The 12,567-nt window shown below is 60.6% G+C and overlaps 1 protein-coding gene across 6 annotated transcripts in view; it reads right to left on the minus strand.

Moving 5' to 3' along the window:
• Positions 1–12,567, minus strand: part of MEF2D (myocyte enhancer factor 2D) — a 56,799-nt gene that overhangs the window by 40,903 nt on the left and 3,329 nt on the right. The window contains exon 1 of one of the 6 annotated variants that reach the window (XM_032204646.1): positions 6,299–6,360. The exons of the other annotated variants lie outside the window; for them this stretch is intronic. The gene's annotated coding sequence lies outside the window, so the exon portion shown is untranslated. Of the gene's footprint in view, positions 1–6,298; positions 6,361–12,567 lie in introns of those variants that run through there. 6 annotated transcript variants of the gene reach the window in all.

A 12,567-nucleotide genomic window follows, 5' to 3' on the forward strand; every position in this document is an offset into this window, starting at 1 on the left:
GGTTTCGGGGGTCGGGATCGGGGTTTTCCCATCTCCCACGCCAGGACTTCGGCTGCCCGAGGGAGGGATGTGGGAAAAGGCAGCTTCCCCCCGCAGGGTTTAACCCACAAGAACAGCAAAAAGCCTCAGAAAGGCTCCCCACAAATCAGAGCCTCCAGATTTCGGCAGCTGAAAGCATGCTACACCCCCAAAAGCAGCTGCCCCCCCCCCCAAAAAAAAAAAACCCAAACACAGCTCAGCATCTGCCCCACCGGTGCGAGCAAAAAGGGCACCAGGTGCCCAGGTCCCATCGCAGCAGCCACAGCTTCATTTTTTGATTTTTTACTGATTTTTTTTTTACCAAACTGATTTTTTCACCCAGGTACGGGCAGCCCGGGCTGGCTGAGGAACCCAGGGGGCTGAGCAAAGTCCCGGCACCGCTCTGCTCCCTCCGAATTTCCAGCTCCAGCTCCCGCAGCGCGGCTCTGAGGCACGTCCCCAGCAGCGGGGGCAGCCCTGGCCATCCTGCCCCCGCGCAGCCGCTCTGCGACCGCTCCCCCCACGGCCTAAAAACCCCACACCCGATGCAGGGGACACGAGCCCAGTGTGTTTGTGGCCACGAGAAAATCACCTCCGAGCTTTTCTCTGCAGGGAGAGGGAAGGAGGGAGGGGGAAGAGGCGCTGGGAACGGTCTCATGGTGCCGGCCGGCCAGGAGCTCGCTGCACCACGAGCCGTGGTGGTGCTGGAGCTGCCGTGTGGCTCCGAGCCACTGCACCATGGGGATGGGAGGGTGAAAGTGCAAAGGATCCGTCCAAAATGCCCCTAAAAGAGATAAAGTGCCAGGGCACGCGTCCACGGGGCACGGATCCACGCACCGGGCACCATCCACGCACCGGGCACCATCCACGGGGCACAAATCCACGCACCAGGGCACGGATCCACGCACCGGGCACCATCCACAGGGCACAGATCCATGCCCTGGGCACGGATCCACGCACCAGGGGACGCATCCACGGGGCACGGACCCATGCACGGGACGAGCTCCGAGTGACCCCGCACCCGCCAGCACCGCTCGGCTCATCGGGTCCAAACTCCAGGGCCACCGGGTGAGGCGAGGCAAGAGGCACGTACCGGAGACAACGGGAGTGAGAATGGGGAAAAAAGGAGGATAATTAGGAGCCCGGACCCCTCGCCACCAGCACTCGGCTGTCGCCTGAGTCAGCAGCAGCAGCCGCCGGCCCCCCCCGGGAGGTTTTGTAGGGCCGCAGCCTCCCCGGGCAGCTCAGCCCTGCTCTCCCTATGGAAACCAAACAAACACGCTGGCCCTGACAGCCCTGACAAACACGGCAGGGTGTCCGGCACCCTCCGGCCGCAGCGGGGGAGCTGGGAGGGGGCCAACGTCTGCGGTGGTCCCCCGACACCTCGCAAACCACCAGGAGGACGGAGGCAGGGTGGGCACGAGCCGGGTGCGGGGACCCCCGCACGCTCGCCCGGGTTGGGAAATCGCAGCTCAGCTCCACGCTGGGAGCCAAAAGGGGTTTTTAAACCTGCTTCTGCAGGGAAAAATCCTTCGTTGAGCTTGCAGTGAGGCACGGGATGCCTCGGAGGGGTGCACCTAAGGCTGGCTCGCACTCCGGACCCTCTTCGTCCCCCAAAACATAGCAGGAACCTCCAAAAACCAGCCAGGACCCCCAGGAAAAGCTGGGGGCTAAGCAGCAGCCCCCACACGGAGAAGGAAACCAGCCCCAGGGGTACCCACGCCGCGGGTCCAAGCCCCCAAATGGCTCTGGGGATCCCCACGGCACGGCGGGGCTGGCGAGCGTCCACATCCACTCTACGGGGTGAGGACGAATTCCTACAGGGGTTTCACCGCCTCCACCCCACGTCCACCCCAACGGCAGCTCCCGGCCTCCACCTGCTTCTTCCCCGGGCTGGAAATCCGAAAAAAAATCTCTGCAGGAAGGATTCCGAGGCCGCTCGCCGTCGAGGCGCGGCGCTGGCGCATTCGGTGCCGTCGTCACCGACTCCCACACCGCCCCCGCCACGCGTCGCCGCGAGGGGAAAGCAGAAGGGGGGATTTTGTGGGCACCTACGGAGCAAGCAGAAGATCTCGCTGGGTAATTTGGTTAACCAGCAGCACGGATCCGTAGGAAACGGGGCTCGGCCACCCTCCTCGGCCCCTTCCAAGCACCCAAACGCAGCCCACGGAGCCACGGGAGCTCTGGGCACCCAAAAATCGTCCTCTGTGGCCTCTGGTCGTAGCTGGGAGGTCTCTGGCACAAAGCTCAGCTTCACAGCACGGCACCCTCGGTGCTTTTTTTTCCTCCCCTTAAAGCCCCAGCTTCGAAGTCCTGTAATTTACAGCGAAAATCACAGCTTTCCGATTTGAAAGGGAGGGAGAGAAAAATCTCCCCGGCCCGGGAGCCAATTAAAACAAGTGGAAAGCGGTCGGTTTGCTTTGTAATCTCGGGATTTTTTTTACTTTTTTTTTTTTTTTTGGAGCTAATCTCCAGGCAGGGTCGTCTGCTGCAGCACGCGCCGTGCCGCCCTGTCCAGGCCGGCAGCTCGAGCCCTCGCTCTCCCCTCCTGCCCTCTCTGCTCGCATTTATCCCGAGTTTTTTCTCAGAATTACTCTGCGAGGCCAGAGACACAACATCGGGGCGGCTGGAAACTTTACAACAGGGGATTTTGCTCTCTTGCCGCCTCTCTGTTTTATGAAGAAGGGAGTTTTGTGCTTTAAAAATACTCCTCTCGCTTTGAGTTTTCCCTGCTCGGCACGGGAAGGCTCAGAGGGAGGAGGAACCCAACCCCGGCCCTCTCCGCTCCCTCCTTCGTGGGAGAAAAACGTGATCCCGCTCCTAACCCGGCTGCAAAAAAGGCAGCTCCCAGGAACCACAGGAAAATGGAAAGTTTTAGGAGTGCAAAGGCCCAGAGACACCCGGGGACTGCACGAAAATGGAAAGTTTGAGGAGCGCAAAGGATCAGAAACCCCCAGGAATGGGGTTTGACTTCTTTTTCCAGCCCGGACCCGGCAGCATCTCGCCCTGGACGCCCCGAGCCATCCGTCCGCTGCCCCCAGCACCGCGGTGGGGCGAAGCTGCCCAGGAATTCCAACCGGGTTGCATTTGCCCTATTTCTTTATCAGCCTGGAAACCGCGCTGCTTTCCCAGCTGCAGAGGCAGCTCCGTTCCCAAGAACCACCGAAAAGCCGCGACCTCTTTCCAGGATCGTGCAGCAGGCGGTGGCAGGGAGCCAGCGCTAAGCAAAGCGCAGCAAAAGGGGAGCGAGGCGCTCGCGGGACCCCGCAGAAATCGCCTGGAGAGGGGCACCGCAGCGGGACGGGCGGCCACAAGGGCACACGAAGCCCAGCTGATCATCCCCACGCCGGGAATTTCAGAATTTGGGGTTCCCCGTGGAGACCCCGTTACGCCAGGCGGTGCCGGAGCCCTCTCGCCGTGCCCGTGGCGCGCCGAAAGCACGAGCTGCAAAACGGGCGAAGAAACGCCACGGCGGGGGTAGTGCCAGAATTACCAGCTTCTTCTTGTGATTTTTAGGGCTTTTTGCTTTCCGTCGAGGCGAGGAGAGGGCCCTCGGCTCGGCTGGTGGGGACAAGGATGCGCGGACACGGTGCCCTTGGGATCCACCAGCAGCAGAGGTCGGGCAGGAAGGCGGTGGCAGCGGCGGCGACGTTTTCGCCACCAAAGCTCCTCTTCAGGGCCACGTTCCTCAACCTCCAGGACAAAACGAGAAGCAGGGAGAGAAAGAAATCCCACCAAATGTTGTTTTTTTTTTTTTTTTCAGGGGTGGGAGGAATAATACAAATAAATAAATAAAGCCAGGAGCCCTCTCCCTCGCCGCAATGGTTTTTCATTTTCAACCAGATAAAACTGAGCCTAAACTCTGACTGCTCGCTTATCCCTTTTATGCTCGCTTCCTTGTTTGCATGCGCATGTGGGAATGTGTGGGTGTGTGGTTTTTGTTTTGCTTTCTGCAGTCGCTCTGCAGACCATCTCCCGGTGCCTTGCAGCTCGCAGCTTCCTCAGCCCCGCTCCATCATCCGGCCGGGCGCGCTTTCCGCCCCTCTGCTCTTCTCCCTCTGCTCTTCTCCCCCTCCAGCGCAGCTCCCGGACCCCAGCTCGGAGCATTTTGGGGACAGGACATGGGGAAGAGGGACGGAGCAGCAGGCACCAGCCCCAGACTCCCTGTGGGAAGGCGGCTGCTCCCCCAGGGAAGGAATCCACCCCGCGGTGCGCCCCTGCCCGATGCCCTCTTTAAAGCTCGGAGCAAGGGGAAGGATTTGAGGATTTGAGGGGAAGGATTTGAAGGATTTGCAGTCCCCCAAAAATACCCCCGAGAGCACCCAAACCAAACTCCAGGAGTGTTTAACATCACGGCACCACGACGGCACAGGGAGCGATGGATGGGGAGCCAAAGAATTGAGACGGCCACGATGACGCCCCGCAGCGAGGACACAGGGACAGGGGGTGCCCCCGTGCTGCTCGTGCCCCTCCTCGCCCCCCACCAAACCCTGGAGGGGCGCTTTCGGCCCTGGCCGTGCCACCCCGGCTCCACCAAATAACGCCCCGCGTGGCTCGAAGCCCTAACTGGATAACGAGCTCCCAACGAGAGCCTAATGAAGGATTAGCAAAAGGCAGTTTAAAGAGATTAAGGCAGGGCGCAGCACCCAGCCGGCCGGGGGGGTTTTACGGGTGAGGGTTTATCCGAGCCCCAAATTTCAGCCCCTGCGAAAGGCGGCCTCCACCAAGGGGCTGCGGATTCGGGGTGGCTTTTAGGGGCTGAGGCTCACGCCAGGAGGACGGCGGCGCACCAAAATCGCGAGCGGCGTCGCAAAGCCCTGCCCAAGGCGCCCTAAAACGGAGCCGGTGGCTCCCTTGATCTCTCCCCTCCCACACCCAGCCCTTCCATCTGCATCCCAGCTGCGAGCGCCGCGATGCTCCGGCCCCGGCCGGCCCTAATAACTGCTGATGTTATCCACCCCGGCCCCGAGCCTTGCGAGGAGCCCCAGGGAAGCAGGTACTCAGCTCTCCTTCGGGGGAAAGGGATTAATATTCATTTCTTGGCTCTGCACAAAGCGGAGCGAGGAGTCAGCCCTCGCCTCAAAGGAGCTCGGCGCGACTGCCAGCCCCGCGCGCTCGCAAAGGTCAGGAAGGAGCCTGCCTCGGCCGAAGGCAAGGCACCGAGCTTCCAAAATAGAAAGCGGCGGCGCGTTGGGGGTTTGCTCTTTGTTTGTTTTGCCCGGCGCTTTTCTCCTCTGGCCGCAAACACCAGAAACTTTCAGCTCCCAAGAAGCGGCCGCCCGACGGCCTCGCGCGCGCCTGCACGAGGAGCCGGGGCTCCGGGCCACGCGCCCGAACGGCGGCCATGCCCCGAAATGAAAAAAGGGTGGAAATTAAAAAAAAAAAAAAGGGGGCAGCGCCCCACGGCCGCGTCCCACCAGCCGGGGCCACCTCGAAAACCCAACCCAAAATTTGGAGGCAAAGCGAGGCGACCAGGAGGGATCTGGGGAGGGCCGGGAGGGGATCTGACCGCCAGCCCCCGCCAGGGCCCTACCAAAACAAATCAAAGGAAGATGTTTGGAGCGGCTCCAGCTGTTTACTGGTGACGCAGGCGGAGGTATAAATAATTAGCCGGCCGGGATTCTGTTCGCAGGCTCCTCGCCCTTATCTAATCGCATCTCGCGGCGACGCGGCCCCGTCCCCTCCCTGCCCGAAACGTCTCGAGAAAACCAGATGCGAAACGGAATTAAAAAAACAGCACCGAGACCACCAGTTCAAACCAGCAATCCCACTGCACGCTGGACACTCGGCCCCGAGCAGCCAGGGCTCCAATCCCACCCTTTGGGTAAAAGGGAGGATTTTTCCCCAGCGGGAGCCCTGCCCGCGGGCCGGATCCGGCCCCACAGCCCTCGCACCCTGCCCGTGCCAGCCCCGCTTGGGTAAAACAGGGCCTGGGGACGGTGACAGGGCTCAAAACACCCCCCCCAGCACCACCCTCCTGTGTCCAGCCACCACGGTGAGCAAGGAAGCGCTTGGATGCTGCCGGTCCCCAAAAATAACCCACCCGCCGCGGCTTCGGCACCGCGCGGCGACGGCACCCGCACCCAACAATCCGATTTTGGTGATTTTGACAGCTCGGGATGACCTGAGCCGATCCCCTCCGGTCTCAGCGGGGTTCAAGGGGAGGGGAGAAAGCAACAGCCCCCTGCCCCGACGCCCCCACCTCGGTCCCCCCCGAGGATGCCCCAAAGCCACCGCCCGCCGCGCGGCTGGAGAACCCAAGCCGGTGTTGGAAACTTACTGAGGAAATTGGCCGCCCAGCTCCACCAGGCTGCTTGTCCCTACTGGTGGGAAAGTCTATAAATCTCTAATAAAAAAAAAAAAAAAAAAAAAAAAAAAAAAAAGAAAGAAACAAAGAAAAAAAAAAAAAAAAATCCCCTCCCATTTTATTCCTCCCCCCACCCCGCTCCCTTCCCCAGGATTGCGAAACCGAGAGGGCAGCCGGGGCTTGGATCTGCAGCATTGCTGAGTTCCTACGGAGTCTGGGCTTCCTGCCACCAGCAACAGCGGCTCTGGGGGTGTGTAAAAAGGGAGGAAAAAAAAAAAAAAAAAAAGAAAAGAAAACGGGGAAAAAAAAAAAAAAAAAAAAAGTCCTGTTTATTTTGGGGGATGAGAGAGAAAACTTGCAATGCGCAAGCCGTGGGGAGGCGGGGAGCGCGGCTCCGGCGTTCGGGACGGGAAGGTTTGTGCCCCCCCTGTAAGGGTCCCCCCCATGGGGTCTCCACCACGTCCCCCTTTTTCCAGCTCCAGCCCGGCCACGGAGCTCAGCCAAGGGCACCCCGACCGGGTCACGGCCACCCCGGGGTGCTCGGGGGCACCCAAAGGTGCCGAGGGCGGCTCTGCCCCGCAGCGGCAGCGGGAATTACCGGGGACAGGCTGGCAGAAAAGCCTGACCCAGATTCCCCTCCAGCCTGATCCCTCGGTGAAGTCATAATCCTCGGAGGGCTTCTGGTCCTTTTTTTTTTTTTTTTTTTTTTAAATACATCCCCAAGAGTTGCCACGGAAACGGCGGTGATGCCATAATTTCAGCATTATAGACTTCAGCGCGAGAAGAGGAGGGAGAAGAAGGCTGAAATATGGACGAGCTGCGCTGGGGATGCTTTTAGGGGAAAAAAGCAAGCAGGAGCAGGTGGAAAGGTCCTGGCACGGGACCCTTGGGTGCTGTTGGGGTAGTAGGAGGGGAGCTGCTGACCCCATAGGGCTCAAGAGGGCAGCAGAAGCTCCCCAAAGCAGGGCAGGGTGTGGGGTCCCGAGGCCCCAGTGCCCTGTTTTGGGGCAGCCCCAGCTCCATCCAGCGCTGCAGCACCCGGTGGGTGCCAAAAGCAGCTGGGTTTTGGCAGGAAGAGAGGCCCGGCCTTCCTGATTCCGTCTCATCCCATCCCCTTCCCCATCCCCATCCCCACCAGGACTCGAGCCACCAGCTCGCCCAAGAGCAAACCCAGCAGCTGCTCCCCACTTCTGCAGGGCCAGGAGACACCCCTGGGTGCTCTCAGCTCCAAACTTAGGGATTTTGGCCCCAAACAACCCTTAGGCAGGTGCCGGCGAGCTGTAGGGTTGGAGGTGACCTGTGACCAGCCAGGAACCGAGCCGGTGCCATGGGGACTTCAGCACCCAAAGGCCAGGAGCCTGAAGCCCCCGCTGCCACCCAGGGATGGGAAAATCAAATCAATTTAAGCCACGTTTCCATCTCCCCTCCCGCACCCCTTCCAACCCCACCGCCGGGCACTGAAGCGGCGCCGGAGGTGATGCAAACTTTCCGAAAAGGCTCGCAAATAAAAATAAGGTGACACACAACACAGCTCCGCGCGAACGCCGCCCAACGGCCCATGACCCGCGGGCTGCCTGCGCTGCGAGGGCTCGCGGGTCCCAGAGGAAGCCCGAAAACCCCGGGGACGCCGCGCCCCGTGCGCCCCACGCCGCGCTCGCCCACGCGGGGAGGCGAGGACGAGGTGCCCTGCTCTGGTGCACGGCACCCAGCACCGTGCTGGCACCCAGGAACCGGCCCTGGTCCCGTGTCAGAGCTCGGGTGCAGCCCAGAGAGGGGCTCGAGGTCCTGGGCATGGAGCCACACAATAAAAAATCACACTTGGATAAAAAAAAATCACGGTGTGTTGGGGCCGAAATGTGGCCACGGCGCAGGGCAGTTGGTGGCGCACAGCAGTGACGGGACTCTGCAAAAATCCTGCTCCTTGTGCACAGCTTCAGGACGGGGGCAGAGCCCCCAAAAGGGGCGTACAGCCTCGGGGAGGAACCGTTTTGTTCCAGTCCCCAAACGGGAAGCAAACCCCAAAGCCGCCAGCCCCCGTGGCTGACCCCGCAGCCCTTGAGCCACCAGGGTTGCTTTGAGCAGTGACCCGAGCTCCGTATTTAGCCCCGGAGGCATTCATCTCCGCCAGGCTAAAAACAAATCGGCATTTGCATCACAAAAAGACCCCCTGTTCGCTCTGTGCCTGTGTAGCATCGCCCCGAGGACGCATGCAAAGCAGCCTTCCTCCCTTGCCAAGCAGAAGGCGCTGAAGGTCACGCGAGCGGATGCCGAGCTCGCCGTGCCTGCTCCTCGCTGCTGGAAAGGACGAGGCAAGAACGTCCTCCCTCGCGGGGAGCCTCTCCCGACCTTCCCGGGCACAAGTGCAGCTGGAGCAGCGCTTTTTGCCGCCCAGCAGCGCACAAAATGCTGCTGGAGAAACACACGGCCGCCTTCTGGCCTTGGAGACCGCCAGGACCAGGGGGCTGCCAACGCTCCTCGCTCCTTCAGCCTCTCCTCCTTGCTCCCAGAGCCAGCTTCATCCCTGAGGCAGCAAACCCCATCCCCGCAGGGCACGGTGCGGGGCTGCTCGCCCCGAGCACCTCTCCAAGGCACGAGGGCGAGCTGGTGGAGGTGAAACCAAGCCCTGCAGGAGGATGAGGATGGTGCCACGCATCCCAGCGCTCACCCGCGGCCACGCGGGCTCGCAGCCGTGCCCCAGCTCATCGCTGTTTTGGGACCGAGTCCCTCGGCGAGCCTGCACCAAACGTGCTGCTCCCAACGCCCTTCTCCCTCGTGGCACGGGGACCTCGCTGTCCCCACAATCCACTCAAAACCCGGGCGCAACGCGAGCGTGCGGGGAGCGCGCCAACCCCCCGAGGCACCGGCACCGCCCCAGAAGACAGATGCCTCTCTCCCCCTGCAGTAAAATGCCAGCTATATCGAGAGGATTGATGAAGGGAGCAAGAAGCAGCATACCAGCCACCAGCTGCCGCGGGAAGAGGCTTGGCTGCCTTCGCCACCAGCATCCTGCTCCAACCATTTGTTCTGCTTCTATTTTAAAAAGCGCAGGGGCTCGGCGCTCCGCGGCTCCCAGCCTCCCCACCGCCGAGGGAGGCGGCGGATTTCTTGCAAAGCCAAGAGGCAGCGACGGCTCCGCGAGCGATCTTGGCAGCGGCTCCGCGCGGGGCCGGGGATATTTTGGAGCCAGCGAGCGGAGAGGTGCTAGTTTTCCCCGCGGCGTGTCGCGGGCGCGTGGGAAGGGCGGGCGCGCCGAGGTTGGGGACTGCTCCGTGATTGATCGGTGCCTCGAACCCAGGAGCTGGGGCTCCTCCAGCTCGCTGCTAGCCGAGTTGGTGCCCAAAAGCAAAGATTGGGGCCGGCGAGGAGCACCCCAGGAGTTGGAGGGGGCCGGAGCCCCTCGGTGGCACACCAGAGCAGTGCGTGAGGTGCCTGGGCACGCGGCTCGGCCCCCTCGCCTTTGTCTCCTCGCTACCTGCGCACGCTCGCCTCCAGCCCAGACTTTTCTCAAGGGCAGGGACCGGTCCCCGGGGAGCCCTCGGCGCACTCCTGGCAAGGAAGAAGGTGAAAGTGCTGGATTTTTAACAACCTGCCCCATTTCAGCCGCTCGAACCCGCTGTCCGGCACCGGGATCGCGGCTCACGCAGCGACGCGGACCCAAGGGTGCCCTGGGTGTCAAAACATTCACAGCCACCAGCAGGCAGGACGGGCACGACGCACGGCAGCTCCAGGCCACCAAACCCCAGGCTCTGATCCTCGTTATTTATCATCACAGCCCCCCGACACAGCCCCAAATGGTTTTGTTTTATCCCGAGACGCTGCGTTCGGTGCAGACCACCGGATCCGCACGGTTACAGGACAGGATGTTCTCGGTGACTGCAGCGTGTAAAAAAAAAAAAAAAAAAAAAAGTCAAGCTGGTCAAAATAACTCGTCCACATTTTTCTTTTTCTTCTTTTTTTTTTTTCCCCTCCCTGTCAGTGGAAACTTCTGCCGCGGCCCCGTGTCTCAAGGTTACTGCTCAGGGTGGGGGAGGATTTCAGGTTTTACAACTGAAAAATTCCAGACAGAAACACAGAAATGTTTCTTTTTCTTTCTTTCTTTTTTTTTTTTTTTTAACCAAACGGCAGCCATTCATCCCATTTTTTATCGTTGATCTCAAGTTCGGTGCAGCAGGTTTTCGGCAAACCCTGCTTTTTCCACCCTCCCAGATTTTGATGGTTTTGGTAGGATACCCTCAGTGACCGGGGAACGCTTGGCATTATCAGCTCCTGCCTGGAAGAAAACCGCTCAAAACAAATTTAAGCCCTGACCCTTTCCCCACCTGCACAACACGAGGTGAGTTCCTGGGGCCTGGCAGTTTTTCCCCTGAAATCTTCCGATAATTGGAAAGGGAAGAACTCGCTTTCGAAAACGTTTCATCTTAAAAATAAAAAAAAAATAAAAATAAAAAAATAAAAATGGACACCTTCCAAAAGGATGGAGAAGAGGCACGCTGTTCCAAAAGGCACTCGCGTTCAAAAAGGAAGATGAAAAGTTTCAGCCAGGGCTATTTATAACCCCTGCTCATCCCCAGCGGTGGCACCTTTCAGCCGTACCGTGCGCCCCGGGCAGGTAATGCCCCACGATCCCACGACAGCCCCGGCACCGTGCCGTGCCAAACCGTGCCAAACCGTGCCACAGGACCCCATGCTGCTTGGGAAGGGGCAGCAGATACACCAAAAACTGCTGAAAATAAAATAAAATAAAATAAAATAAAATAAAATAAAATAAAATAAAATAAAATAAAATAAAATAAAATAAAAAATCCCATAAGGAGATGGGGAGCTTGTTACACCCTCACCCGATTTCTTGCCGTAAGCTTGCCCCTGTTATACCCAGCAGGGAACGAGGCAGCCCCCTGGCCTCGGGTTCAAGCCCGTGTCAAAACCAACTGCTGCTGGCACGCGGGGAGGTTCGGGAGCTGTGGCTTTGCCACGTGTGCCTCCAAAAAGTGCCGACGTGGCACCGGCACCGCGTGGGACGCCGTCCCTCGCCCCGCTCCCCGAGCAGCCCCGTTGGAAGGGGGCACCCGGGCAGCTGCTCCTGCTGGAAAGGATCCTTGCCCAGGATGCTGGCTGGCAGCTGCCTGAAGTTCTGGAAAGGGAACCGACTCTTCTCTTCCTCCCTGCTCCTAAATAGGTCATTTAATTACCACCTTCCCAAACCCAAAACAACGCTGACTCAAGGCGCGAGGTGGGAGCGCTGCAATTCCACGCCACACAATGCCCAAGAGCAGCCCAGAGGCACGGTGCCGGCCTTTCCTCAACGTGGGGGTCCCCCCGAGTCCCCCACAGACCCCCCTGGCACGGGGGCACAGACGGCGAGGCCCTCTGGCTTTCAATTAGCCCCGTTTAATTAAACCGAGGAGGGTTGGGAACGCAGGTGCCCGGCGCACGGTGCCGGCCGAGCCCGCGGAGCAGCGATGCTCCGAGCGCAGGCACGGAGGAGCTGGAGGAAAAAGGAGGGGAAGCAGCGTTTCAGCGGGCGTTGCGCAAACGGCTCCGTGCCCTGCTCGTCCTCGTCACGCCGCCACGACTTCACCGCGCAGCGCCCGGGTGCCTGCAGGGTGGTGGCCGCCGCCTGACACATCCCCACGCAGCACCGGCCGGCCCGACCGGCTCCCACCGAGGCTCCTCTCATGCTGAAGGGCGTTTTGGGGACGGGACCCCTCCTCTCGCAGCCCCCAGGACCACGCCGCAGGGTTTGGATCCCCGCTGGTACCCAGGGGATGAGGCTGGGGCACGCGGGGGCAGGATGCGCCCGCAGCGTTGCTGTCGGAGCAGAGCTGGAGGCACTGGGGGACACCCCCTTGTTGGAGGGGGTCACGTTTTCCTGTTTTCCTGCAAGCTCCGGGGGCCAGCACGCGGCCCCCCTGCAAAAAATCATCCCAGGAGGTGAAGGGCTCAGGCACTCACCTGCTCCGGGGTCACTCCTGCATTCAGGAGCTGCCTCTGCACCACGGCTGGCACCGCGCACGCCTCTCCCCGCCACGCATCCCCCTCGGGAAGGGCGCAAAAACGGGACGGGGCTGCCCAGAAAACTCTCCCGACACTCCCCCCTTTGCCAAGAGAAAGCAAAGCCGCGGCCCTCCCCCAGAATAAATCCCTCCAAACCTATTTCCCCTGCGTTTAACAAGCCCTCGCTCCACGCAGGCACTTTTTTGGGTTAAGTGATGCAAGCCCTCGTCCTTTTTTTTTTTTTTTTT

This window comes from Aythya fuligula, chromosome 28 (genome assembly GCF_009819795.1).
Source record: "Aythya fuligula isolate bAytFul2 chromosome 28, bAytFul2.pri, whole genome shotgun sequence".
Classification (NCBI taxonomy): Eukaryota; Metazoa; Chordata; class Aves; order Anseriformes; family Anatidae; genus Aythya; species Aythya fuligula.